A 26331-nucleotide genomic window follows, 5' to 3' on the forward strand; every position below is an offset into this window, starting at 1 on the left:
CTATACATACACACATATACTGTCTGTAAATGTAATGCTCTCATTGTTAGTACTAAAATATCTGTACCTTGAATAATAACTGTAACTGTGTTTAATCATATTATAGTTAAACTATTAATACTGTGTTTTTGATCACAATATATAAAAATATATATTATCGTACTTGGTTTATTAATTGCATATACTCATAGCAGTGGATCGCCAAGTGAATGAACGCAGTGTGCCTCCATAGTATATTAGTGGGTTATGTTTAAAATGAATATGATTTTAATACAACCCATAGCACTAAATTTTGCTGCTGATTGCAGGCGGCATGGATACAGTACCTTGGTGCATGCACAGTCTACCAGTAAATGCTCAGTTGCATAGACCTCAGGATTGTGAACAAATTTGAATCAGACCCTAGGTCTTTGGAAGATGGCCTAATACCTGCGTCACATTTTTAAAGTATACTGACTGCTTACATATAGTGGATTAAATCATTTTGTGTGTTTAATATTTTTTATCCTATCAAAGTACATCAAAGGGACTTTGGGAGTATGGCGTCACACAATAGTCGTGCAATGCTCCTCTGGGGATATTTTGGGCAACCAAGAAATCTTTATGGGGCCCCGTGTGGAAAATCCACCTCTGGTGTATGGGGTTCGCAATTTATAGATTTAGTCCCAAAAATTATTGGAGTATATCTCAGTCCTGGCACTGTCTAGAGGAGTGCAAAGTCTCTAACAAAAAGAACACAGCAGCGCAGCTGTAGCATAAGCTTAACACACTGTACAACTCTGCATCCATAAACAGTATAATGATGTATGTAAAGATTAGAGAATGTATGGTAGTGAATCTCAAAGTCCGTGTTAGCTATGTTTTCGCAACCCCCCAAAAATATAAGTATGGAATATGATTTATGGATGATTACAAAACAGCCCTGATTACAAAACCGGCCCTGAAGAAGCTTAACTGCGAAGCGTGTGCCGGCGAGCGGTGCGCAGGCAGTTGTGCTGTCTGGTTTTGCTATTTTCTTTACTAATGCATTTTGATTGATGTACTACAGTGTGTAGCCTTGGAAGCCCTTGTAAGGGCTCCAACTCATACCTGTACCATAGTGGATATACCCCACCCTGGGATATCCCACTCTCTCTGATACTCCCTTTCTAAGAGCTATCAGTGGTGGCTGTGTTTCTCCTGATCTACGGACAGGGTCACACTCCACCCCAGAATCCATACCCCCAGCTGGCTTATTAACTCGCCACGTCATATACAAACAAAGAGACAAGATGACTCTCTTTTTTGGGGCACTCTTTCTTTTTTATTTAATTATAGTATTTATTTACTGAATATATTTCACGATCTCACGGTACTATGAGGGTCAATATTAGAAACAGACTATGCAGTGGGACACTTAATCACGTCAAAAAAGGTCAAAAAGGTCTAAAAGGTAAAAATGTGTCAGTTTGGGATGCTTAATGTATCATAATGTTTCTGGATTATTACAATCCATCGAGACATCAATTGCTCCCCACTGAATTTTATATTTATGTGAATCAAATATGTGACTCAATAACGTGAAGTGGAAAAATCAGAATACAAATAAATATATTTTTTTAAATTTTTCTAATGCAATTAAAAATATGGCGAAATATTATACATCATTATGTCGTGACTGCTTGGGTATTTTTAGCCTATCATTATTAGTCTATACATTTTTGCGAATAATACCTGATGTCAAATCTATATTATTGGAGAAAGAGGAAGAAAGGCTCGCTATCCAGTACCCCAGTGGACCTTTAACTCAGCCGTGTGTCGCTTATGGACAGTGAACGGAACTGAGGGATAACCACTATTCGGAGTCAGGGCTAGGCAAGTGAAGGAAAATACAGGGATCTGCTGTCACTGCCAGTGTTCAGTGGCGCCCCTGTTGGTTTCCCAGCGCAAGGGTTCACCCTCTGAGACCGACAGTGATGAGAGTCCCCTAGCGGGGGAGAAACAGAGACAGCAAAAGTAATATAAAATTAATCTCACATTTATGAACTTCAATATTCCATTTTAAGCTGCTCCTTTCAATTTCTCACAGTCTGTATCACAGCGGCATCCAATGCATTTATCTGCTGTTTAGGACCTATACGGTGGTGTATATGCTATTTAATATATAATTTTTTCTACATTACTAATGCCTTCTTTAGCTCCGTAAATATAGTTATCGTTTATAACCATGCTTATTCTTATGATGAGGAACTGTCTCACTCCATATTTTTTATTTGATTATTTTAATGCTATATAATTGTAATATTAAAAGGAAAAAAGAAGAAAGAAAAAAACAAATCCCAGTAGGTTATTATACAGTGATGATCTGTGTATATAGTGAGAATATCGTGATTATCTTACTTTACATATTAAAATTATATTGATGTGTGATTATTAATATATATCTTTGTTAGTGTTATGTATATTTTGTGATATTGGTTACATGAGTGCCAAATTAGTTCTGTGTCTTAATTAAACAAAATATTGTTTGTAAAAAAAGGGGGGGGGGGCGTGCTAAAACCACTACAAATTAAAATTACTACTCATAACATACTGTGGGGGAAAAGGTGGAGAAGGAGGGAAAAAATTTTTTTGTTGAATATTGATACACTTATAAGTGACTAAGTGTACTGGGATTATAATTTATACTAGGAGTTTGTAATTATAAGATTTTTGTTGTATTATGTCTTTGTATTAAGATAGGGGAAATGTAGTGTATTACTACATATACCTTAATTATATGTAGTTCTTTTAAGATCCTGTAATTTACTTTTATAATATTGGTATTAACGGGGAGGAGTGTTTGTAATGTGTAAGAAAAAATGATCTTAATATATCTATGGATGGTATGTTTATCATCCATATGTTGGTTCTTAGCATGTACATCCTTAGTTTCTTTTTCACGGAGTTCTTAGTCCATCTGGATCCTCAAATGAATACCTGGTAGTTAATGTACTCATTGAGGCCATTTGGGGTCAGTGCATTTAGCCTGAAGGTCCATTCACTCTCTCTTTGCAAAAGAGTTTTTTGTAGGTCTCCACCTCTTATCCCCAGGGTCACTTTCTCTAGGCCATATACCTTCACTCCCTCAAACATGTTGTTATGTTCATGATTGAAATGCCGTGCCACAGATGTTAATTTTTTGCATTTCATCAGATCAGTTATAGCATTTCTTACTGTGCCAGCATGTTCAAGGATTCTCTGTTTAAGTGCCCTGGTGGTCATTCCTACATACTTCTTGTTGCATTTGCATTCGATGCAGTATATTACTCCGACTGTGTTACAGTTGATATAGTTTCGGATTTTGATATTTTTACCGAATCTATCCTTTATTTGATTGGTTTTATGCATAAATTTGCCACGTCACCAGGTCTTGGGGTTGAGGTCTCTCTGCCATTCGGATAGAGGTGACACCCCATCACTAGACTTTGGCGCTCCAACTTTTTGGGTGTATGTACCAGGTGACACACACAGCACCTGAGATTCTGTACTTAGACATGTTAGAGAGCCATCAGTGGTGATTGTGATCTCCCCGGTCCATGGACAGGGACACACTTCACCCCAGAATCTATATCAACAGCTGGCCGAGCACTGTGCCACACCACTGCTTGTCGTGGGGTTGAGGTCTCTCTGCTATCTTGACAGAGGTGACACCCCATTATTAGACCCTGGTGACATAGCTGTTAGATATATGTGCCTGTTTATATATACAGCACTTGAGATTCTGTATTGTGTCATGGTACACTGAGTTCTTACTTAATGAGGAGCTACTAGAGATCTGATAGCCTAGCTCCTCTTGGCACCCCAGAAGTTCGGACAGCAGGCGGAGATCATAGATCCACTGCATGAACTGGGGCACCCACACACTGGTCAATTTTCACACGTCATAATAAATAACATACAGCCACACCTGCCTGCCACTTTGGTTTTAAAATAAGTGTGTTACCCCACCCATGTATGTTATATGTGTTTTTTAATTATTTTTCGCAGCCTTCTAAGGAACAATAACAAAAGTTATATTTTACATATTTATCCTCTCTTTACGGTGCACCCACAAAAGGACACTCTTTCTCTTTCCTATCCTCATGATTACAAAACAATATGCTGCTACGTTTTCCTCATTTCAATTAATTTATTGGTGATGACCTGGACAATTTTGAGCTGAAAAGATGTGTATACTTTGATGTATAGGACCTTAGCAACTGACATATATATTTATAAATTGTGCATTTTTTATTCCTTTTATGCCTGTATATACATATATATATATATATATATATATATATATATATATATGGCACCAGTAAACACCTTTATTTGCACCAAAGACCTGGAGTGACGTCTTTCCTGTAATTGCTGTATGTGTGGGGGCTACTTCACAGCTGACAGGCACCCGGGCAAGTAACCAAGTGTAACGCTGTGCAGTGCCGGTGTTATGCAGAGAATATATATATATTCATTTTTATATTTATTTTTATTTTATTTATATACATATATTTATATATTTTCATATTTTTTTCATATTTATTATTTTTTTCTTACCTTATCACTATATACATAATATATATATATATATATATATATATATATATACATATTAAGCCCACCTGATATTACTGTATATTATATTATATTCACCACTCTAATATGTAATGAGTATCAGATACGCATCACTTTGCCATCATTGTTACTTTATCACCATGTCACATTTAAACGGAGGTAGGATTACCCTTTCGTTTTATTTCCATTATTATTGGCTGGATAGCCAGAAGTGGTGGAAACGCCCCTTTAATGTCATAGTTACCGCATTTACCTAATCTCTATTGGTTTAGAAGCAGGTGATAGTTAAATACTAGCCACACTTCAGTGTCCTATCAGCTGATACCGGAAGGGATGTTCCGGAACGCTGATGGAACGCATAGATCCATTCCATCTCACTATCACTCGAGTTCCTAACCAGCTGAAAACGGAAATGACGTTCCGGAACGCAGGTGGAACGCACATATCCTGTTATCCAGCATCTCGCTCCCCGGAAGTGAGGATGCGCACCATCCAACTTGGCTGACACCAGTAAGCCGATACCGGAAGTGTGTCATCTTGAACGCTCATTGGAACGCACTGGCCTTCCAGAAGTACCTGCAATTAGCACTCTTTTTATCCCCATTGTGTTTAATCTTTATGCACATCACTTCTTACTTACCACACAGGTTAAACGCCATGACCACCATGAAATATATTAGATTATAGTGTTTCTATGCCCCTTATACATTCGTTTGGCATACATATCCCCATTTCACAGGGACAGGAAGTGAGGTCATTAGGAAAGAAATATTGAGGTCATTAGGAAAGGAATATAAAGAAGCCCCACAGAGCAGTCAGTACACTGGCTCTCTAGAACCTGTGATCCACAGTGTCTCTCACCTTGAGGTAAGGTTGCACCCTTTATGGACTCCATATATGTGAATGCACCCTTTGGGTACATATTTGTAATAGATTTTTTATGTAAGGTCTGTTTTACTTTAGAGGCTAATTTTTGCTCTGTGGACAGAAGAAGGTATCCAATTACCATTGGATATATTCACTGATGCTCTATTGGACCTATTGTCAAATAGGTATGCAAATGCTTTATATAATGGGGTTATATACCTTGTCTATGTTAATATATCTCCTTGTCATATATATTTATTTTGGATATTGTTGGGCAATACTGTATATATATATATATATATATATATATATATATATGTGTGATAGTATGTATGTACATATAAGTATATGTACGTGGATGCAATTTGTGTATGTAGACGCAATATATGTATATATCATATTTTATATATATTTTTAAAAAAATCCCTATCTATTCATTCCTTAGGGGGCCTTAACCATTTTCCACCAACCATTTTCCACCAACCATTGAAGTAGTTGACTGCAATAGGCACCACTAAGCTAGTGGATTCCTCCATTTATGCATTACATAAGAGGCTACATTGCTTTTTGGGGTATGTAAAAAATCACATGTACAGTACCTCACTTTCTCGTTCATCATTTTCTCCTCCTCGATCAGTTATCCTCTGTTTTTATTTATTTATGTTAGATTTTTTTATATACACAAATTTACCATATATTCAATGTGTATTTTTTGATGTGTATATGTATTTTTTATAAAATTGATATGTATATTTTAAACACATTATATTATATGTGTATTTTAAAGGCAAACTCTTTACCACTTGAATAGATTGATTCATTGCCCCTGATGAAGTCCTAAGGGACGAAACGCGTTGGGCCGCGGATTCATGTTATATGTGGCATCATAAGAATATGAAAATGTGGATGAGTCTTTATATTCTGGAGAACCTTCAATAAATGCCCATTTGTTTTTAAAAAAAGTATTAATTATTTTGTATCATTGTTTGTATACAGCCACTGAGTGGTAATTCACTATAGCGCACCTCTATTTTTCTTTCCATTCTTCTTCCAGTTGTGCCTTCGTTAACAGCAGGGCACTATAGGGGTTCTGCTTCTTTAAGCGCATTATTAGGGCCACAATTTTCTCTCTCTCTCTCTCTCTCTCTCTCTATATATATATATATATATATGTATATATATATATATATATGTGATGGTCAGTCCGGCACTCTATGTGCTTAGATGGCAGCTAACCGGGTGCCCTCTGGAGCTTTAGAATATCTTCGGCGCAAACACAGGCAGCGGCACTCCCAGGGATTTTCAAAAGGCTTTTATAAGTGTACCGACGTTTCGGGGTGCTGGGACCCTGTTTTCAAGGTGAAAAAACAGGTGACGAATACTGACGAATACTTTACCTGTCTTCAAGGAGAGTGTCGGTCCGAGTGACCGTATATATATATATATATATATATATATATATATATACGGTCACTCGGACTGATATATATACAGAATAAAATATATGTAGATCTCTATCCCTGAGGAAGTCCCAGAAAGAATAGGGACGAGACCGGTTGGGTCTTACTTAGCTCTTCATTCCCACTGGCATCATATCAGATAAGCGAACATTTTATTTGCCATTGTACGGGTCCATCTTTCACTGTTATTGTCTATGTCTATGTGTATTGTTTAAATAAATGTATTTTTATACAAAAACAATATCAAGCTATGTGCATTTCCCGGGCTGGGAGACTTTTTGGTTTTAAGCTGTCTCTGATAAACATCAGAAGGAAAACCAACCAGGATCTGCTATTTCCTAGTGTGAGTTTATCCCAGATTTATTAATCTTTCCTATCACAGGGTGATCACTGTGTGTGTAAAAGAATAGCCACAAGGTGGCGTTGTTCACTGTATAACTCAATCACATATAAACAAATAAGGCACAGTACTGAGTTACGCTAGATTATTTTTATTAATCTACTTTTTCTGAAAAATCCTTCCTACGTCTGGAAAACGTCTGTGGAACGGGCTGAAGGGATAACATCAGGAAAGAAAGAAGCACAAGCAAGCAAAATACCATAAGGATTGTTACAGATATTGTTTGTATATATAAGAAATTTTTCTTTTTGAACACAAAAGGTGCAGAAGTCATACCATCCGATATGCGCTTGCCATGGTCGTATGGAAATTAGGTAAAATTGATTACTTTTTCTGACACTGTATACATTCTGGAGTGTTTCAATATTTTCACGTATCAGTTTTTATTTGTGCATGCACAAGTATTTCCTTTGTACTTTAATTTCTGGTTCTCACTAAGTAAGGGTTAGTGCTTTTTTGTGTCCCACAAACCACATTTACTGAAGAGAAGTACAGGGGCACAGCTCTCACAGCTCTGACCATGCCCCCCCCCCCCCCAGTTGTGAAAATGGGGCGTGTTTTCATAGGAGCGCCGACATGATAGCCCACACACCCACAGATCATGAGGCCATGCCCCCAATTTTGGCACACACCTCCAGTACACTCAAGCATCCTGCTGGCCAAGAATGAAAAGTTGGGAGGTATGATAGCATACTTTATATGTACTTGGATTAGTTGTGTTTGCATTCACAGATTTAACTCTGTTTTAGAACTGATATCTAAATGTGACTACAATCTGTTCTTTTTATATACTAAAAAATATTGCTGAAGATGTACAGTACAAGGTGCTCTGCTGTCTGCTCATATGGACCATGAAAAATAATGACAAATAATGTTTTATTCCCAGAATTTTTTGTCAAATCAGCATTTGGAAAAATGTCCTTCTAATACTAAAAATGATAAATGACTCTACAAATGAGTGTTCAGCAAAGCTTATGGCATGAAATATATTAGTTCTTTAAGCAAGGATTACAATTACTTTGGAAGAAATAAATACAGTATGTACAGATGGAGCGGGTCTCGCTCTTGCAGGGGATGGCGGAAGATTCGCCATCCACCATCCCCCGCCAGCCGCTGTAAGGTGACGCGCGCGGGGGATGGTGCGGGTTCCCCCGGACGATGCCTCACCTCAAACTTAAATGGCTGCAAGGCCAAAAATCAACGGGTCACATGAGCATTCACATCTTTGTTTGTATGCATCCATTGATCTGTGACCAACAAAAACTTTTGTCCCAACAAATAATATCTCAAGGATTTGCCCACTTAGTTGCTAAGCACTCCTGCTCTACAGTTGATTACTTGCGCGCTCTGGGCAGTAATTTACGACTAAAGTAGAGGATGGGCTTCTCCTCTCCATCTACCTCTTGGGAAAGGACTGCTCCTAATCCTGTTCCAGAGGTATATGTCTGTGACACAAATTGTTTGTTAAAGTCGGGAGATTGCAAGACAGGCTCTGTACACAAAGCTCATCTTAAATCCTGCCAAGCAGTTTTCACTGGTCTAGACCACATTATCTTGTCTCAGGACTGATATTTGGTTATTGGGGCAAAATTTCAAATGAGAACAGTGGTAAATAACATGGTCCAGAACTGGATATAGATACCCTCTTAGTCCACCAACGCATTTCACCAAGAATTGGCTTTATCAAGACACCTTGGGTGTCAGTTCTGGACCCTGTTATTTACCACTGTTCTGACCCAGACCAGTCTCCTCTCCAATATTCCACTAATATCACGGACACCAATTGGGACCCCCAGCAAGGGCCCATCCAGGATCTAACCCGGACGGAGGGTATCTATTTCAAGTAGGAGAGCACTACTCCACAAATAACACCTACCGCAGGTAAATCTGGACACATTGGTTACCATATGACCCAGTCATCTACCAGGAGACAATATAGGAACGGACTCCCCATCAATGGTTTCATTAAATACAGTACCTTATGAACTGGACTATTGTTTTCAGTACCCCTCTTTTTTATTGTTCTCATTTTTTATTTACATTTTTTATCTAATCATGTCATGTTCTATGTTTTTATAATTAAATATTTATAATTTTTCACTCCATTGGCACACATTCATTAATTCATTAATTACCATTCAATTGTTAGCGCAGTGTATCCCCTTGTGTTTCTTTTGTACCCAGAAGGAGGTTGACTACCTCCTATCCACACTGCAGCTTGGCGAAGCACCCCATATCCACTGCGCCCCCTACACGAGTCGGTAACCAGTTACCCACTCTCCCCCCAGCCATGGATTCAAATGAGGTCTTTGGTTTTTATTTTGGCAGGATATCACAGCATACCAGGTCAATTTCACAGGCAAGTGGAGTTACAGCATGCAGGTAATCACAGCATAGTACAAACTCTTCCAAATCCTTCAGTGGTCCGTATCTTAGCCCACACTCCAGCCTATCACTGGGGCAGCTAATCCACCATCAAGAGCATGTACCCTATGCTGATTACACAACCCTGCTGATGCCGATGTTTTCAAAACCTGGTCTGGATCCTTCACATTACTCTCATGTGGGGCGAGATGTGCTAAGCCCCCGAAAGTGATAAAATGGAGAGTGATAAACCACAAATTAGCTGCTACCTGTCATTTTTCAAACACAGCATGTGACATGGCAGGCAGGAGATGATTGGTTGGTGGTTTATCACTCTCCATTTTATCACTTTTCAAGCTTAGTACATCTGGCCCGTGGAGAGATGCTGCCTCTTCCACAATAAATATATAAATACTGGGGTCTAGGATAAGTTGCTGTATCCATGCTTTGAGGTTTCTGAGGGCTGCTGAGGTACTCGCCACGCTTCGGACTCGGTGGCTCGCTGCGCTCGCCACACTTTATGTTCTCGACTCCACGCCAACGTGGATAGTAGGGGAATGAAAAGGTCGGAGGACGCGCACCGCCGCCCCGCGCGGGCTCGCTACGCTCGCCACGCTTCGGGTTCGCGTCAATCGTGGGGTGGGGTTTACGGTGTACAATTGGGGGTCTAGGGAATATTTTACATTGAATCCAATGTAAAATCGGGTCCCAGGGACCCTATTCACATTTGATTCAATTAAAAAATCGGGTCGGTCGCATCGCATGCGACCAAATCGCATGCGATGCGACCGACGCGATTTTTCCGACACGACCACCCCAATGGAAATCGTTGTGGCCGTGCTAGGAAACAAGTACCTTACTATCTATGCCACCATCTACAGACTTTAGTAACCAGCACCAGGCATGACGTACGGTGCTGTGAGCAAAGTCAGCCTGTAAGGGTACATTTGGGCTAAATTTACCCATTTGTATCATCAACGCGGACTATGATCTGACCTCTATGTAGCTTTTTTACATTTGGTCTGAGTTAATTTACACCAGCATTGCCGACCCTCCCGGAAATACCGGGAGGATCCCGAAAATCGGGTCCTCCTCCCGGCCCCCCGGAAAGGTGGCCAACCCTCCCGGATTCCGGGGGACCCCCCGCCACCCCCCCGATTGCGGTGTCTTCCCCATACCTTTTGGATTGAAATCCGTCAATCCGCGGGTCTCAGAGGAGGGGGCGGAGTTAAAATCGCATGATGTAAAGCTCAAGCCCCGCCCCCCGAACTGCAACTGGAAGTCTCCTCTCCGGGCTTCTCCCGGAGAGGAGACAGAAAAAGTCGGCAACCCTGATTTACACCATCTTCTTATAGTGTAAACTACATTGAGTCCATGGATGCTTACTCTCAGGAGAGAGATTTTCTGACAATTATCCTGCATCCTCCATTAGGGGGCAGAAACTGGCTCTGTACACATGAGAAAGACTCCTCCAAAATGGCGGGGAATAGCTCACAGGTACAGCAGTTATCGCTACCCTGTTCAAATTTAGGGTACTTATGTATTATCTGGACTCCCATGTTAAATGCTCCCCATTTTTTCATACCCCTACTATCCAACTACGCATGGAGTTCATTTCATATAGTGTGGCGAGCGCAGCGAGCCACCGTGCCCGAAGTGTGGTAAGCGCAGCGAGCCCCGCGAGGGGACGCGGTCTCATAAGAAAAACGGGAGTCCAGATATTACATAAGTACCAAATTTAGTACATAGCAGGGATATTTTCTGACTAAGGGCAGTATTCAATGAGGCTGATTCGCCATGTTTTTTGGCGATTTTGTGCTATTTTCGTGCTGTAAGGCGATTTTTTTTGACTAAAACGGTGAATCACCCTATTCAATGACCAGATGGCAAATACATTTCAAGGTTTTTATCGCAATGATTCACCGAGTAGCAATCGCTATCTTTTTATGGTGAAGTGGAATGTGAACTTTTAAAATAAAGTGTTTTGTTTTTTACATTTGGTGTCAAATGAGGAGGAGGGGCATGCTATTTTTATTCATGTGCTGTAATCACATGAATATATATTTAATTTAAAATATATATATATATATATTTTTTTTTACACAGAGCAGCCAGCAGGGGGCCGGGAGCCGAGCCGCTCATTAGATATTCATATATTCACTGCACCCGATCATTACATATGCACGATCGGGTGTAGTGAATACCCGGTCCCCTGTTGGCTATCCTGGTGTGCAGCCTGTGCTGCCTGGCTCCCGGGGAGCTCACCTCCCCCCCACAAATGTTCTGGGGCAGGCAGGGAGACTTCCATCTCCCTGCCTGCCGCCGTCATCATGCTCCCTGCGGCATCGCTGCAGGAGTTAAAATTCGCCAGTCAGGGGCAGTGAGCCCGTGACTCGTTGAATACTGGAGCCGTCGAGGCTCCGGAACGCGGCGGGCAGTGGCGATTGTGCAGCGATTCGCTGCACATAGTCAAAATTCTCATTGAATACTGCCTAAATGTAAATATGTATTGGATTTATATATCGGATTGTTAATAATTGCAGCAGTGCTGCCTTTATTACTACACAGTTCCCTTAGAGTTAAATTAATGAACATTCTTCAAGGGCAGTAAAAATGGCCTTATATAGTAATTTTGGCTTATTCTGTTATTCTGTATAATATAGTTTACAGTTTGGGTGGCACTATTGTGCTGGGCCTGTATTTCCCAACCTTAGCCTCAAGGCACAATAACAGTCCTGGTTTTAAGGATTGCCATACTTCAGCACAAGTGACTTCATTAGCACCTCAGGTATTTTGATGAAACCATGGGTGCTCACAAAGGATATACTGTACTTACATTCGGGACTGTTAAACTGGGTACATACGTAAAATATAGTAATGTATTGGAGAAAATGACATTCAATAGTATGCTCCCAAATGCTGGAAAACAGGCAATAATTACTGTTCAGATACATTGATTAAATCAAAAATATTTAACCAATGTGTCTGAATGACCACAGTCCATTTTTCAGTATTTGGGAGCAAATGGTTGATTATAATTTGCTCCCATACTGTACATTACCAGATTGTTTTCCCCACCACACAGACTGGACAGATAAATCTGTATGTTTGTACTCAGGTTAGTGTGCTCGAGGACCACACTAAGGGGCATACACACGGAGCAAATTTTTGATATTTTCTAAGCAATCTGAATAGATTGCTCAGAAAGTAAGCACACATCTCTATGTGTGTATGCCCTGAGAGATTAATTATCTCTTGCTAACTAAGTCAGTCAGTGCATGCAGTCAAAATCGAGTCAAATTGCTTAGCAAGTGACTGCAAATCTTTCTGTGTGTACAGAATGAGAGATACTGATTGCAATATCTTATTCTGAACCACTACCCAGCCTTTTTTGCTTAAGCAAAATTGCTTAGCACAAATATCTGCATGTGTATGTGCACGCCATGGGAGATCTAGACACCAGGAAATCGCCTACCCTAAATAGCTTGGCAAAATTGCTTAGCACACATCTCTACGTGTGTATGCCCCTTTACGAAACAATGTGCTATTTTTTTTTTTAAGTGCCTTAACATTTTGGTCAGTGGTTGGTGTAGTGATGTTGCGCAAGAGCTGAGAGTAATAGATGGTAAATGTACTAACTACATACATTTTATAGTAGAACATTCATAGTGTGTACACATGGTAAGATTTGGCTTCCGATGTTCCCAATATAGTGAACATCAGAAGCCATATCGCATGCAAATCGCATGCTTTTTTAGGGCTTGCAAGCACAATGTGAGACCGATGCCTTGCGATGCACGCTGCCGATGTGCGCTCCCATGTGAGCGCAAATTGGCAGCCAGATATAGAGGGCAGGCAAGACAATATAGTGCAGATCTGCACTATATAGTCCAAATTGTGCCACTCTAGCTTGCCGTGAGATGCGAGTCCTGATGTGATCTGATTGCATCGGGACTCGCATCTCATGGCAGGATCTGCCGTGTGTACACACCTTCAGGTGCTTGTGCCCAAGTTTTATTATGTGCCATTGGACTAGAGTTCTTATATACAGTAAGTCAATCAAACCATTAAAGCTATGTGACATAAGTTTGGACAGGCCGCAAAAGTGACCACAAGCTCCCTTTTGGGGTGTGAGACACTTTTAACACACACAGGGCCAGATGCACTAAGCTTCAAAAGTGATAAAATGGAGAGTGATAAACGAAAAACCAATCAGCTCTTGTCTGGCATTTTTCAAACACAGTCTGTGACATGACAGGTAGGAGCTGATTGGCTGGTTGTGTATCACTCTCCATTTTATCACTTTTGAAGCTTAGTGCATCTGGCTCCATAATGTGAACCTATTGCAAAAACCTCTGCTAACCCAAATCACACCCACTTTCACATTTGTGTACTGTGTCAGGTTTCAGTTTTTCTAAGAATAAAGCCCTGTATGTAATGAACCAGAAAGTATATTAATTAACTCCCTTTTCCTTTCTTCTAGCAGGTAAGTGTATTAACTGTACGAATGGCCATGGCAATGTTTCTTTCTTTTATATATCAGGTATTTTATTTTAAAAATTAAAACATTAAAAGGTATATGCAATAAACATTACATTAATACAGTAACAAAGATAGATACGATTACGCAGTGGTGCCGAGAGAGGGGGGGAGCAGGTACAGTTTACCTGGGCCCGGGCCTGTCAGGGGGGCCCTGGTCTGGACACACAGTTCCCATTCCAGCCACCACCAGCAGCAGCAGGTGGCAGTGCCATGTCTCCAGCCCAGCAGTCCCAGACCTGGTTCCCCACCCATGTCTAGGTCACTGTGTTCCAAGGTGGAAGGTGGGTGGCTGGTTGCTCTGTGTCTGCTGCCTCCCTGCATGCTGCTGGGGCTGAGATCCGACTCTGGAAGTCAGCATGTAACCCCTGACAGAGCATGTACTGTAACTCCATGACATTGAGCATGTTAACCCCTGGAAAGCATATAAATCCATGGCAATGAGCATGGTAACCCATGGCAGAGCATGTAAATCCATGGCAACAAGCATGTTAACCCCTGGCAGAGCATGTAACACCTGGCAGAGCAGGTTAATCCAATGGCAACGAGCATATTAACCCCCTAATATGCGATGAGCATTACGGTGTGTGGAATAATGTGTAATGGGCATTATGGCATGTGGTAAAATATGTAATAGGTATTACGGTGTATGGCATAATGTGTACTTCCCACTACGGTGTGTGGCATAACATGTAATGAGCATTATGGCATGTGGTATAATATGTAATGGGTGTGTGACATGTGTAATAGACATTACGGTGTACATTTTTGTCCCTGTATCCACCTTGGAAGCAGTGGCGTAACAACAGGTCCGCAGAGGAGCTCTGTCTGTGGGGGCCCCAGAAAGTTGTTGTACCGGGGCCCAGGATTTCTCTTGGCGGCCCTGCGATTACGACGGACACAAAGCACAGAAATAAGACAATTTTATTAAACTTGAGCTGAAACAAAGCGTCTCATCCCAGAGAGTTTCTTTCTTCAGGCTGCCTGTAACAAATCAGAATTTACTTGCAAACTTGTAGCTTATCTATTAACGAACAAGATATTTATATATAGATATTCAACTCAGATATACGGTTACCAATTTCACATGACATCAAAATTACAATATTATCACTATTATATGCAAAAATACTAATTTATTATTGCGCAATAATATACCTGCTGCAGCTATAAACATTTACTTAGTCTCTCTCTATTAGCTAGTCCAGTGGTTCCCAAACTGTGTGCCTAGGCACCCTGGGGTGCCTCAGGACACTTGCAGGGGTGCCCTTGGGTTGGTGGACCAAGATCAATTCATATTATTTATGGTCAATATACCAGGCAAAACCAGTGCTGGTGGCTGCCAAACATAATGTATGTGGATAAACAGAAGCAAATCCTGTCCCTCACCAGATAACTGTGACATAAACACAATGCACTTCATTTAATATTTTTTTTTCTGAATTTCTCGATAAGAAGCATTTGGCCTAAGGGTGCCTTGAAAATATTTTGATGCTCTAGGGCGCCGTGATTCAAAACAGTTTGGGAACCCCTGAGCTAGTCACTTATATCCAAAGCGTCTATTTTTGTTTTGTAGATTGGAGTCCCGCACTGAGTATCCTGGCAATGGGTTTACTGTATTTGTAATGCACAAGTGAAAGAGAATCAATAATTTTTGTATTTCTCACAATGGGCCTTATTCTGGTTGGTGCGGCCGGATCCGATTATGCGGCCAGGACCGAGCGTCCTAAACCCCGCCTTTCGTACGGATCGCTCACTGCGTCCGAATGCGGTAAGCCGCTGACCGCACGGAGCACGAGTGGATTTCTCAGGTATACACCTCCTCCATCTCTGGGAACCTCCCCCATCATTCGATGGTCGCAGACCATCGAATGCAGGCCCGAGTGGTCAGGCAGCACCCGCGTGCTCAGACCACTCGGGCATTTCTCCGTACAAAAGCAGGAATCTGGGCGGGCAGCTGACATCCGGCAATGTTATATGTCCGCCCCCTACACGTGCGTCACGGCCACATTACCATACGTACGCCCAGCATTTTCATGGGAACGCCCATGAAACGCGGGGTGTACACATATGGTAATGAGCCCAAACAGCCCTTCACGCCCCTCACCTCCCCCTGTTCGTAGTGTAAACAATTCATGCGGAATTTGGACGTATGTCCCTTTCGCACATGCGCAGTTATGCCTCTGCACATGCGCAAACACAAAACATTGGCGGAACGAACGCACGCGGACATAGAATAAGGCCCAATATAACTACACTATAACAACACAGTATATATCCTCTCTCCACTTCTCTTCATATCCTTTGCCTAAGCGTGTAAGTCACTGTAGCATGAAGCCAACTGTATAAGGACTTTACACCATATTGCTTAGTACAATCACTATTTCTCCATCAAATAATATTAGTCAGGGAAAACAACGACTTCTCTCCTTTTGATGAGGAACCAAATAAATATCTGCCTGTTTTACAGTTATCATCTGAGGTAAACGCAGTCTCTGTGCTAACCCTGCATTAGGTTGTTAGCTTATTTTAACCTTCCTGAGATAGTATATAATTCAATATATACATTTGGGTAAGAGAAGAGCGTATTACAGCCTTTCTGAGGTAAATGTCTCTTTTATGTCTGCAGCTGTGTATAAATATAGCTGACTTTAGTTCTATGAGGTAAAATGTCATTTTCTGAGGTAAAATGTCCTTTTCTGAGGTAAAATGTCTTTAAACTGTATACAGCTGTGTAGGTAAATATGAGAACACCTCTTTCCTGGGCTGGTACAGGTATGTACAGTATGTATTTTGGGGATGGACTCCCCACACCTCTCCTTTTATCATTTACAGTCTGACAGGCATTTTATTTCAATAACTTGAGAGGGAATCCCAGCAACTGATGAGCTGTCTCTGCATGTCCCCAATAAGTATAAGCATCCTCCGTGCTTCTGCTATCTGTCACACTCTTTCTCCCTGGACTTCTCCTCACAGACTGTCACTGCATACCCTCCAACATCTGAGGGGCAGAAATCGGTACACATTTAGAAAGGGGTGTGGTCACATGTAAATGGGGCGTGGTCATGGGTAAATGGGGGTGTGGTCATGCCTCCGTTCCAAATGTGTACTGGGCTTTTTTTTTTTTTTTTAATAAGGGGACACTCTTAACTTTAGGAGGCGAGCACTTAAATTCCTTTAATGTGAAGTGCTGCAGCTCAGTCCTATGACATGTGATGGCTGCTGGCATATCAAATAATGAATTTATTTTCAATGTTCTGCCTACAATAACTTATAAATCTTTTTTTTTACATTTCAGATTATTCATAATATTGTAGGCAGATGATTGAAAATAAATGCATTATTTAATATGCCAGCAGCCATCACATGTCATAGGACTGAGCTGCAGCACGTAACTAGAATGAGAAGAGATTGTTTAACCTATGTGCTCCAGCCTCCGCTGGCTGCACCTGATGACCCGGGTCCCGCGGCCGCTGTATTCCACGCTGTGTGCAGTCAGTGATAGCTGATTGAAGCAGCTTTCTCTTCGCTCAGGGAGTCCTGGGTCCTGTCCCCTGTGCGCGACGCGTCATGATGTTATGACGCGCCGCGGCCACACGCTGGTCCGGGAGTCCTCTCCTCAGCCTAAAGCAGCTATCTCCACTTCGCGCGCCCGGAGTCCTGTGTCCCCTGTGTGCGTCATGACATCATGCCGACGCCGCACATGCTGGTCCGGGAGTCGGTACCCGCAATGCACCCTTTGAAACGGGTGTTTGGCAAGCCTGGGTGAGTCGGGTGCTTGGCGCACCACTGACAGCCTGGGGGAGTCGGCTTTGGGCACAAAAACCGGTACATTCGGTACAGGTTTTATTTGCCGGTACAGACCGTTAAAAAACGGTACTGTACCGGCAAATCCGGTACAGTTGGAGGGTATGCCACTGCACTGCCCAACTGCTGCTCACTCTCCTCCTGACCCTGGTCATGTGACATGCTACTGACCTTTTTTTTTTTTTGCCCAGCTGCCGAGGCTGCTGGGAATTATTCACCACTGTAAACAAATTCACTATAGCATGCTTCATCATGACACACAATACATTGCATAGCAGATTATTACATGTACACACGGGGTGATATTACCCAGAATTCCTGGCTAAATGGTTGCTGAGCAACCATATCCCCTATATTTTCAGGGCAATATTGCTAGGTGCACACTCCTGCATCCAGCCCTGTACTAGTTGCTAGTTGCAAGAGCATGCTCCTGCGATTGTGACTTGCCAGAACGCTGGAAAAAATGGTGCAGTGTGCGATATGGTCACTGATCGATATATATTGCTGAGTGAAAATAATCCAAAATCACTCAGCGACCATATTGCACTGTGTGTACACATCTTAACCATTTAACTTCATAATCTACCCCAAAACGTTTAATTTGTTGCTTTTCATGATATATAAGGTTTACTTTTTGGAGCAAATTGATATTGTTCATTTTAAGAGCATTAGTGCATTAGTATTCTTTATTGTCTCCTTATAATGAGACATTAAAATAATACTAATTACACTGATCAGTTACAGTTATTAATCTTACTAATTGATGAACTGTGCTTCACCTGGTGTTGATTAGAGTGGGGATATTATTATATTTATTATTTATGCTTTATGATATTGTATTTTAACTGTGTTATATTGTGTTTTATGACTGTATTATTTATGTGGAATAAATATGCACAGGCCGATATTTCTGGTGCAATAAATACCAAATATTCCATGCATAGCTTTATTGAACCCTCTACTTTTTTCTATGTTTTTCAATATTTAGGACTGAGCATCCCCCAAGATCACAGTGCAGGGGCTTTAGGTAATAATAAGTCTAAATAAAAATTTGGATATTCGAGATGCCGCCTACTTTTTGGAATACTATAAATCATTTTCTCTCCAGGGAGACAGGGATAGTATAGAACATTTCCAGGGACTATCACTGGCCAGATAAACTATCCTTGACAACTTGGTCTCAGGATGAGTCATACAGAAGTGCGACCCCACATCCCTCATCCTCATGTTGACATTTCTAAATACCATCCTGTGACATGGTCCTGCCCCATGTGACATTTATAAATGCTATAATGTAGCACTGGGAATCTAAATTGTACATATGACAGATTTTGTAAAGTCTACAGCATCACACAACCTGAATAAATAAACCAAATAAACCAATACTATATTTGGTTTCTCCAAGTTGACCTCTGATTAGTAAATCCACATCTGTTTGCTTCTGCAAGTTATGTACAAGCACCCCTGAATGGAGGCATTGATGATTCCTGGATTCATCCTATGGCAGCCCCTGGCCAGGTATTACAGTAAGGATTCGTTTGGGTTTATATACTAAGATGGGAGTTCTATTTCACATGGGATGTTGCCCATATAAACCTATTAGATTCTATCTATTATCTTCTAGAAGGTGCTAAATAAATAAGAAATATATTCTGATTGGTTTCCCATAGCAACATCCTACAGAATGTGAAATTGAACCCAACTTAGTAAATAAACCCCATAGTGGTAGATTTAGCAATGAATGATATTCTTGTTATCACTTGTTACGAATGTTAATTGGTGTTCCAGCCAATCATCTCCTGCCATGTGTTTGAAAAATGAAAGAAGCTGATTGGCTGAGGCACCATTTATAATTTGTAACACGAATATTTACTCTTTTGTTGAATGTGCCCCAAAGTTTTTAACAAATGACCAAGGGTGCTGAATGACCCCAAAAACACTTTCAAGTGTAATTTATTTTGAAATAGAAAATAGAAAAGTAAATAAGTGATTTAAATTGTTCACGTTGAAAAACCTACCTGATAAAGCTGCATATCTTAATGTACTTTGCAATCTCTGCTCTTTATCAGTCTGTATATTCTTCACAGCTATTTTACATTAGGCATCAGACAATTACAAGAAGTGATCTTCATCGCAGCATATCTGAAGAAGCATATTGAGAAAATAAATAATGGAAATCTGTAATGTAACTAATAATATGTTTACTGTCTGCAAAGAAGACAAATGAAAGTGAAATATGATTACAAAGTAAAGCTGTGTATTGCTCAGCAATAAATTGTTCATCAGACCAGAGATGGTCCCTGATGAACAGTAGACTCTGCCGGGGCAGCTGCAAAGGGAAACAGCGACCATGAGGGGGCGCGCACCTGGCAATTTATTGCTGCAGCATAAACAAATCACTTACAGCGATATTGCACCGTGTGTACACAGCTTTAGAATGGTCTAGTTTGCTCTTCTCTGAGAATCTCACTGATTGGGGTTTTATGTTCATATTTTATTTACATTGCAAAAATACAGAGCACAGGTTGAAGCCGGGATATCTGCATTTACACCTTTTCACACATTAATGATGACTAGAGACCGGATTATGGCCCTTATTCTGATCTGTGCGGATATTCCCGCATTCTTACGGAGCGGTCCGCACGCCACGGTGTTTTGCCGCGTACGGCCATCGTCCGTAGAAACGCCCACGTGTCCTCCGCATTCGGACGGACTCACTCTTTAAGAACAGGGCGTGTTTACGGACGACATACAAACCATGCGTGTGCGGGAGAAACACTCCGATTCGGCACGGTATTACAGAGTATTACAGAGTATGCTCGGGAATACCGCATCCGAACGGGAGCCAAGCGGTGCTACCGCACGTAAGCGGAGGATTTACGCCAAACAACCCACTATGAAGTATCTTCTGCAAGACATCACATGACCCACTTATTCAATTACCTATCCTCATAAAAAACTGCTTATTTGGAATTGGAATCAATTAGATTCCAATATATCCTTACAAGCATGCCTAACACATGCATAGCACACATTAACCCTTACAGCAATTGAAGTGCAATGGTTTCAATTAAAGCACTGACAAGCGTCCTATTAGTGAGTAATGAGTAAAGGAGTAGATTGTATTGGGTTCAGGTGTTAATGGTTGTAGTCATTAGGCGTACGTTCGCCTACCGCATGAACGAGTGGTGTCCGCAAAGCAATAGTACACTTGTGGACACCGCACATTTCAGCCCTTTTTGCTCGCGTGCATTCGGAGTGGTTTCCGAATGTACGCCCCCCAACATAAGTGTACTCCCCCGTGTCCGCCCATATTTCCGCCCCGTTTTGCCCACTTTGAAACTACGCCCATGTGTCATTCCGCATGACGCCCATAATACGCCCCTATTTCCCGACTGATTGCGGTGACCAGTTTTGGACGGGCTTTGTCCGAACTGGTACCGAGTCAAGGCGTGGCACATGCGCGTAGCGTTCTCCACGCATGCGCAGACGCCGTAAAGACGCGATCCGTAAGAACGCGGTAAAGTCCGCATCAATCAGAATAAGGGCCTATATGCATTTGCATATTTGTCAGATTTTCAGTAGTAATTGCATATTTCACCTAAATGTCCTGATTGTGCATAGTTTGACAGGTTGCCGGTGGAACGCTGAGCGTCGGCGGCTGAGCGTGGCCAGTACAACAGTATCCATTCCCCTAGCATTTACCCTAGCTTCCTGCCCGTTTTTCTGCTATCTGTAAGCCGAGTCCTCTGATAGGCTGACAGAAGCGCCCATCAGAGGAAAGGATTGAGCGAGTGGCATGTCAGCGCGGCGGGGGGTGGGATGTGGGTGGAAGAGCTGATACGCTGCTAAACAGTGCAGTGTGTAAGCTCTTCCAGCTACATCCCACACCCGCCGCGCTGACAGGCTGCCCGCCTCTGCTGATACGCGGGAAATCATTGCGCGCCGTGCGGGTGCTAGAAGCTGGAGTCAGTGGCGCTTGTGAGCTACCCTAAACAGTGTTCTCAACCACACAAGAGTGAGAGTGGGCCAACGGTGAGTGTTACTGGCACTTACAGTGCAGTACAGTATTTGTGTCACTGCTGGGGGTACTATATCAATTTATCTGCTGGGGGCATTATATCCATTTATCTGCTGGGGGCATTATATCCATTTATCTGCTGGGGGCATTATATCCATTTATCTGCTGGGGGCATTATATCCATTTATCTGCTGGGGGCATTATATCCATTTATCTGCTGGGGGCATTATATCCCTTTATCTGCTGGGGGCATTATATCCATTTATCTGCTGGGGGCATTATATCCATTTATCTGCTGGGGGCATTATATCCATTTATCTGCTGGGGGCATTATATCCATTTTACTGCTGGGGACATTATATCCATTTATCTGCTGGGGGCATTATATCCATTTTACTGCTGGGGGCATTATATCCATTTTACTGCTGGGGGCATTATATCCATTTATCTGCTGGGGCATTATATCCATTTATCTGCTGGGGGCATTATATCCATTTATCTGCTGGGGGCATTATATCCATTTATCTGCTGGGGGGCATTATATCCATTTATCTGCTGGGGGCATTATATCCATTTATCTGCTGGGAACATTATATCCATTTATCTGCTGGGGGCATTATATCTATTTATCTGCTGGGGGCATTATATCCATTTATCTGCTGGGGGCATTATATCCATTTATCTGCTGGGGGCATTATATCCATTTATCTGCTGGGGGCATTATATCCATTTTACTGCTGGGGGCATTATATCCATTTTACTGCTGGGGGCATTATATCCATTTTACTGCTGGGGGCATTATATCCATTTTACTGCTGGGGGCATTATATCCATTTATCTGCTAGGGGCATTATATAATTTTATCTGCTGGGGGCATTATATCCATTTTACTGCTGGGGGCATTATATATATATTTTACTGCTGGTCATATACTGCTTACTAATTGCTGATTTAAATAAAAAACTATAAATTACTGTATATTTTGTCTTTTTTATTTTGCATATTTTGAAGCTATTCATGCATATTTGCATTCATATTTCGAGCTTTTTTTGTTGCATATAATCCTGTCTCTAATGATGACCCTGGTTATTCTTGGGTCGTCACTCTGCACAACGAACCCATGTCTTCCAGTGATGTCTTCTCTAAGTGCAATTTTCTCTGCCAATTCATTTCTTTTAGGCATGACCCAGGTCATTAAGGCCCAGGTCATAATTTTCAGAAATAAGTCAGGGGACTGACTAGGGTTGCCACCTCAGGCATCTTTGATTCCTTGATTCCTGGAGATCCCCCCCCCCCCCCCACCCCAACTTCATGCGCGCGCGCTCCCTGGAAAGTAGGCGTGGTCACGTAAATGGGTGTGGCCTAGCAAGAAAATGGGCGCCCCTCGTTATACCTAAAATAAACTTTTTGTCTATTAAATTTACATACCGTACACACTTACACACACACTCACACACACACACATATATATATATATATACAGTATATATATATCGGGACAGTGCTGTGTTTACGGTCACAGCGGATCTGAGAGGATATAAAAATACCACAGTTTTGTGTAACGAGATGCCCACTGTCGGCAATGGGGCAACATCGGTCACACCATCGGACCTCTGAATAACCCAATAGTCCGTCGCAACCAATCTTCCCCAGCACATTAAATTGATGATCAACTATTTATATAGCACAGTCATATTCAAAACAGAACTCCACAGAGCAAATACAATCATTCACAACACTCTCTGCACCAGTGGAGTTTACAGTGTAAAATCTGGAACCAGTATGCACCAGACCGATTTCTGCCAGCAGCAAAAATAAATACGGGAAGGTTTTGGACTGTGGCAGGAAACAAGAGCACCGGGGAGAAGCCACAAACATGGGAAGAACATATAATCTTAGAACAGATAAATATTGTGGCACGGTACACAAATACACCCACAGGGCAAGTGAATTTACCAGTGCACACCCACAAAGTAGTAACACTACATTTACAAGCAATGTATGGGGGTTGTGGACACACTGTGTAAACTCGCAATGTCCACAAGTAATATAATGCACGATGCACACATATACACATACGTTTCCGGAGCAAACAGCATATATATATATATATATATATATATATATATAAGGTACTTGTTTCCTAGCACGGCCACAATCGTATGGATCGTGTACCTTTAAGTTAAGGTACACGATCCATACGATGGACCCGATTTCCTTTGAAATCAGGTCCATTTGGCCGGCTAGGACAAAATATCGGGGGCATCGCGTCGGTCGGGACCATTAACATAGGTCCCGACGCGATGCCCCCGATTTTTCCATAGGCTTCAATGTTAAAAGATTTTTTAACATTGAAATCCTGAAAAAATGTGAAAAATGTGAAATGGGCCAATATGACCCATTTCACATTATAGATGTCCCCGTCGTCACCCCACGATAGACGCCAACCCGAAGCGTGGCGAGCGCAGCGAGGCCGCGAGGGGCAGCGGTGCGCGTCCTCCGACCTTTTCATTCCCCTACTATCCACGTCGGCGTGGAGTTGAGAATAGAATAGTGTGGCGAGCGCAGTGAGCCACCGAGCCCGAAGCGTGGCGAGCGCAGCGAGCCCCGCGAGGGGCAGCGGTGCGCGTCCTCCGACCTTTTCATTCCCCTACTATCCACGTCGGCGTGGAGATGAGAATAGAATAGTGTGGCGAGCGCAGCGAGCCACCGAGCTCGAAGCGTGGCGAGCGCAGCGAGCCCCGCGAGGGGACGCGTATAACTTCACAGGTATACGCGTCCCCTCGCGGGGCTCGCTGCGCTCGCCACGCTTCGGGCTCGGTGGCTCGCTGCGCTCGCCACACTATTCTATTCTCAACTCCACGCCGACGTGGATAGTAGGGGAATGCAAAGGTCGGAGGACGCGCACTGCCGCCCCTCGCGGGCTCGCTGCGCTCGCCACGCTTCGGGTTGGCGTCTATCGTGGGGTGGGGTGTACGCCGTGACATTGGGGGGGTTGGGAATATTTTACATTGAATCCAATGTAAAATCGGGTCCCAGGGACCCGATTTACATTTCATTAAAAAAAAAAAATCGGGTCCAAAATCGGTCGGTCGCGTCGATCGCATCGCATGCGACCAAATCGCATGCGATGCGATCTACCCGATTTTTCCGACACGACCACCCCGATGTAAATCGGTGTGGCCGTGCTAGGAAACAAGTACCATATATATATATATATATATATATATATATATATAGAAATCCAGAGTCTGCCGGCACTCAATAGAAGTAATAGCAGCTTGCCCCGGTGCCAGAAATAGAGAATAGGTAGCAGTCCAACATACCCCAGCGGGTAAATAAACGGCACTCCGGAGACGGTTATAAGATGCAAGTAAAAGTGTATTAGTTTGGGGACGTTTCGAGGTGTTAGCCCCGTCCTCAGCCCAAATCCTACAGCACCACATACATAAACACAAAACATTTTTATACTCACAACCTCCCAGCACGCTGTCCCGCGCCACGGTCCCGGAATCGCTGACAGGAAGTCGTCACTGTGTGCTTCCGGTCACGGACGCCAGGGGAATGTTGCTAGGCAACTACCAGCTTGCGTCTCAGATCCCGGAAGCTAACTCCGGTGATCTCTCCACGATAGCGTCCGCACAGAGGACATCCAATAGCGGGGGAGTAAAAAGACTGGGGGCTGTCTAGGGAAACAGACAAAAAACAAAACTATAAATACATGAAGAAAATACATAAAAAAATACATAAAAAATACATGAAGGAAATACATAAAAAAATACATGAAAAATACATAGAAATACATGAAAAGATACCCATCCACTTGTGGGACCGCCGGAGACCCGCACATGCACAGGGGAACAAAGCAGTAACCCACTGTGTTCTGAGCCAGATCGCCAGACAGTCACACAAATAAACCACAATATAAGAAAAGGCAATATAATAATGAACATGAGATGAAAATACACCTGTATAAATAAATGAATAGAGATTACCCTGGCGTCCGTGACCGGAAGCACACAGTGACGACTTCCTGTCAGCGATTCCGGGACCGTGGCGCGGGACAGCGTGCTGGGAGGTTGTGAGTATAAAAATGTTTTGTGTTTATGTATGTGGTGCTGTAGGATTTGGGCTGAGGACGGGGCTAACACCTCGAAACGTCCCCAAACTAATACACTTTTACTTGCATCTTATAACCGTCTCCGGAGTGCCGTTTATTTACCCGCTGGGGTATGTTGGACTGCTATATATATATATATATATAAAACCTGCTGGCTGGCTGTGAGGGGCGGCTG

This window comes from Crinia signifera, chromosome 3 (assembly GCF_055691185.1).
Source record: "Crinia signifera chromosome 3, ASM5569118v1, whole genome shotgun sequence".
Taxonomy (NCBI): Eukaryota; Metazoa; Chordata; class Amphibia; order Anura; family Myobatrachidae; genus Crinia; species Crinia signifera.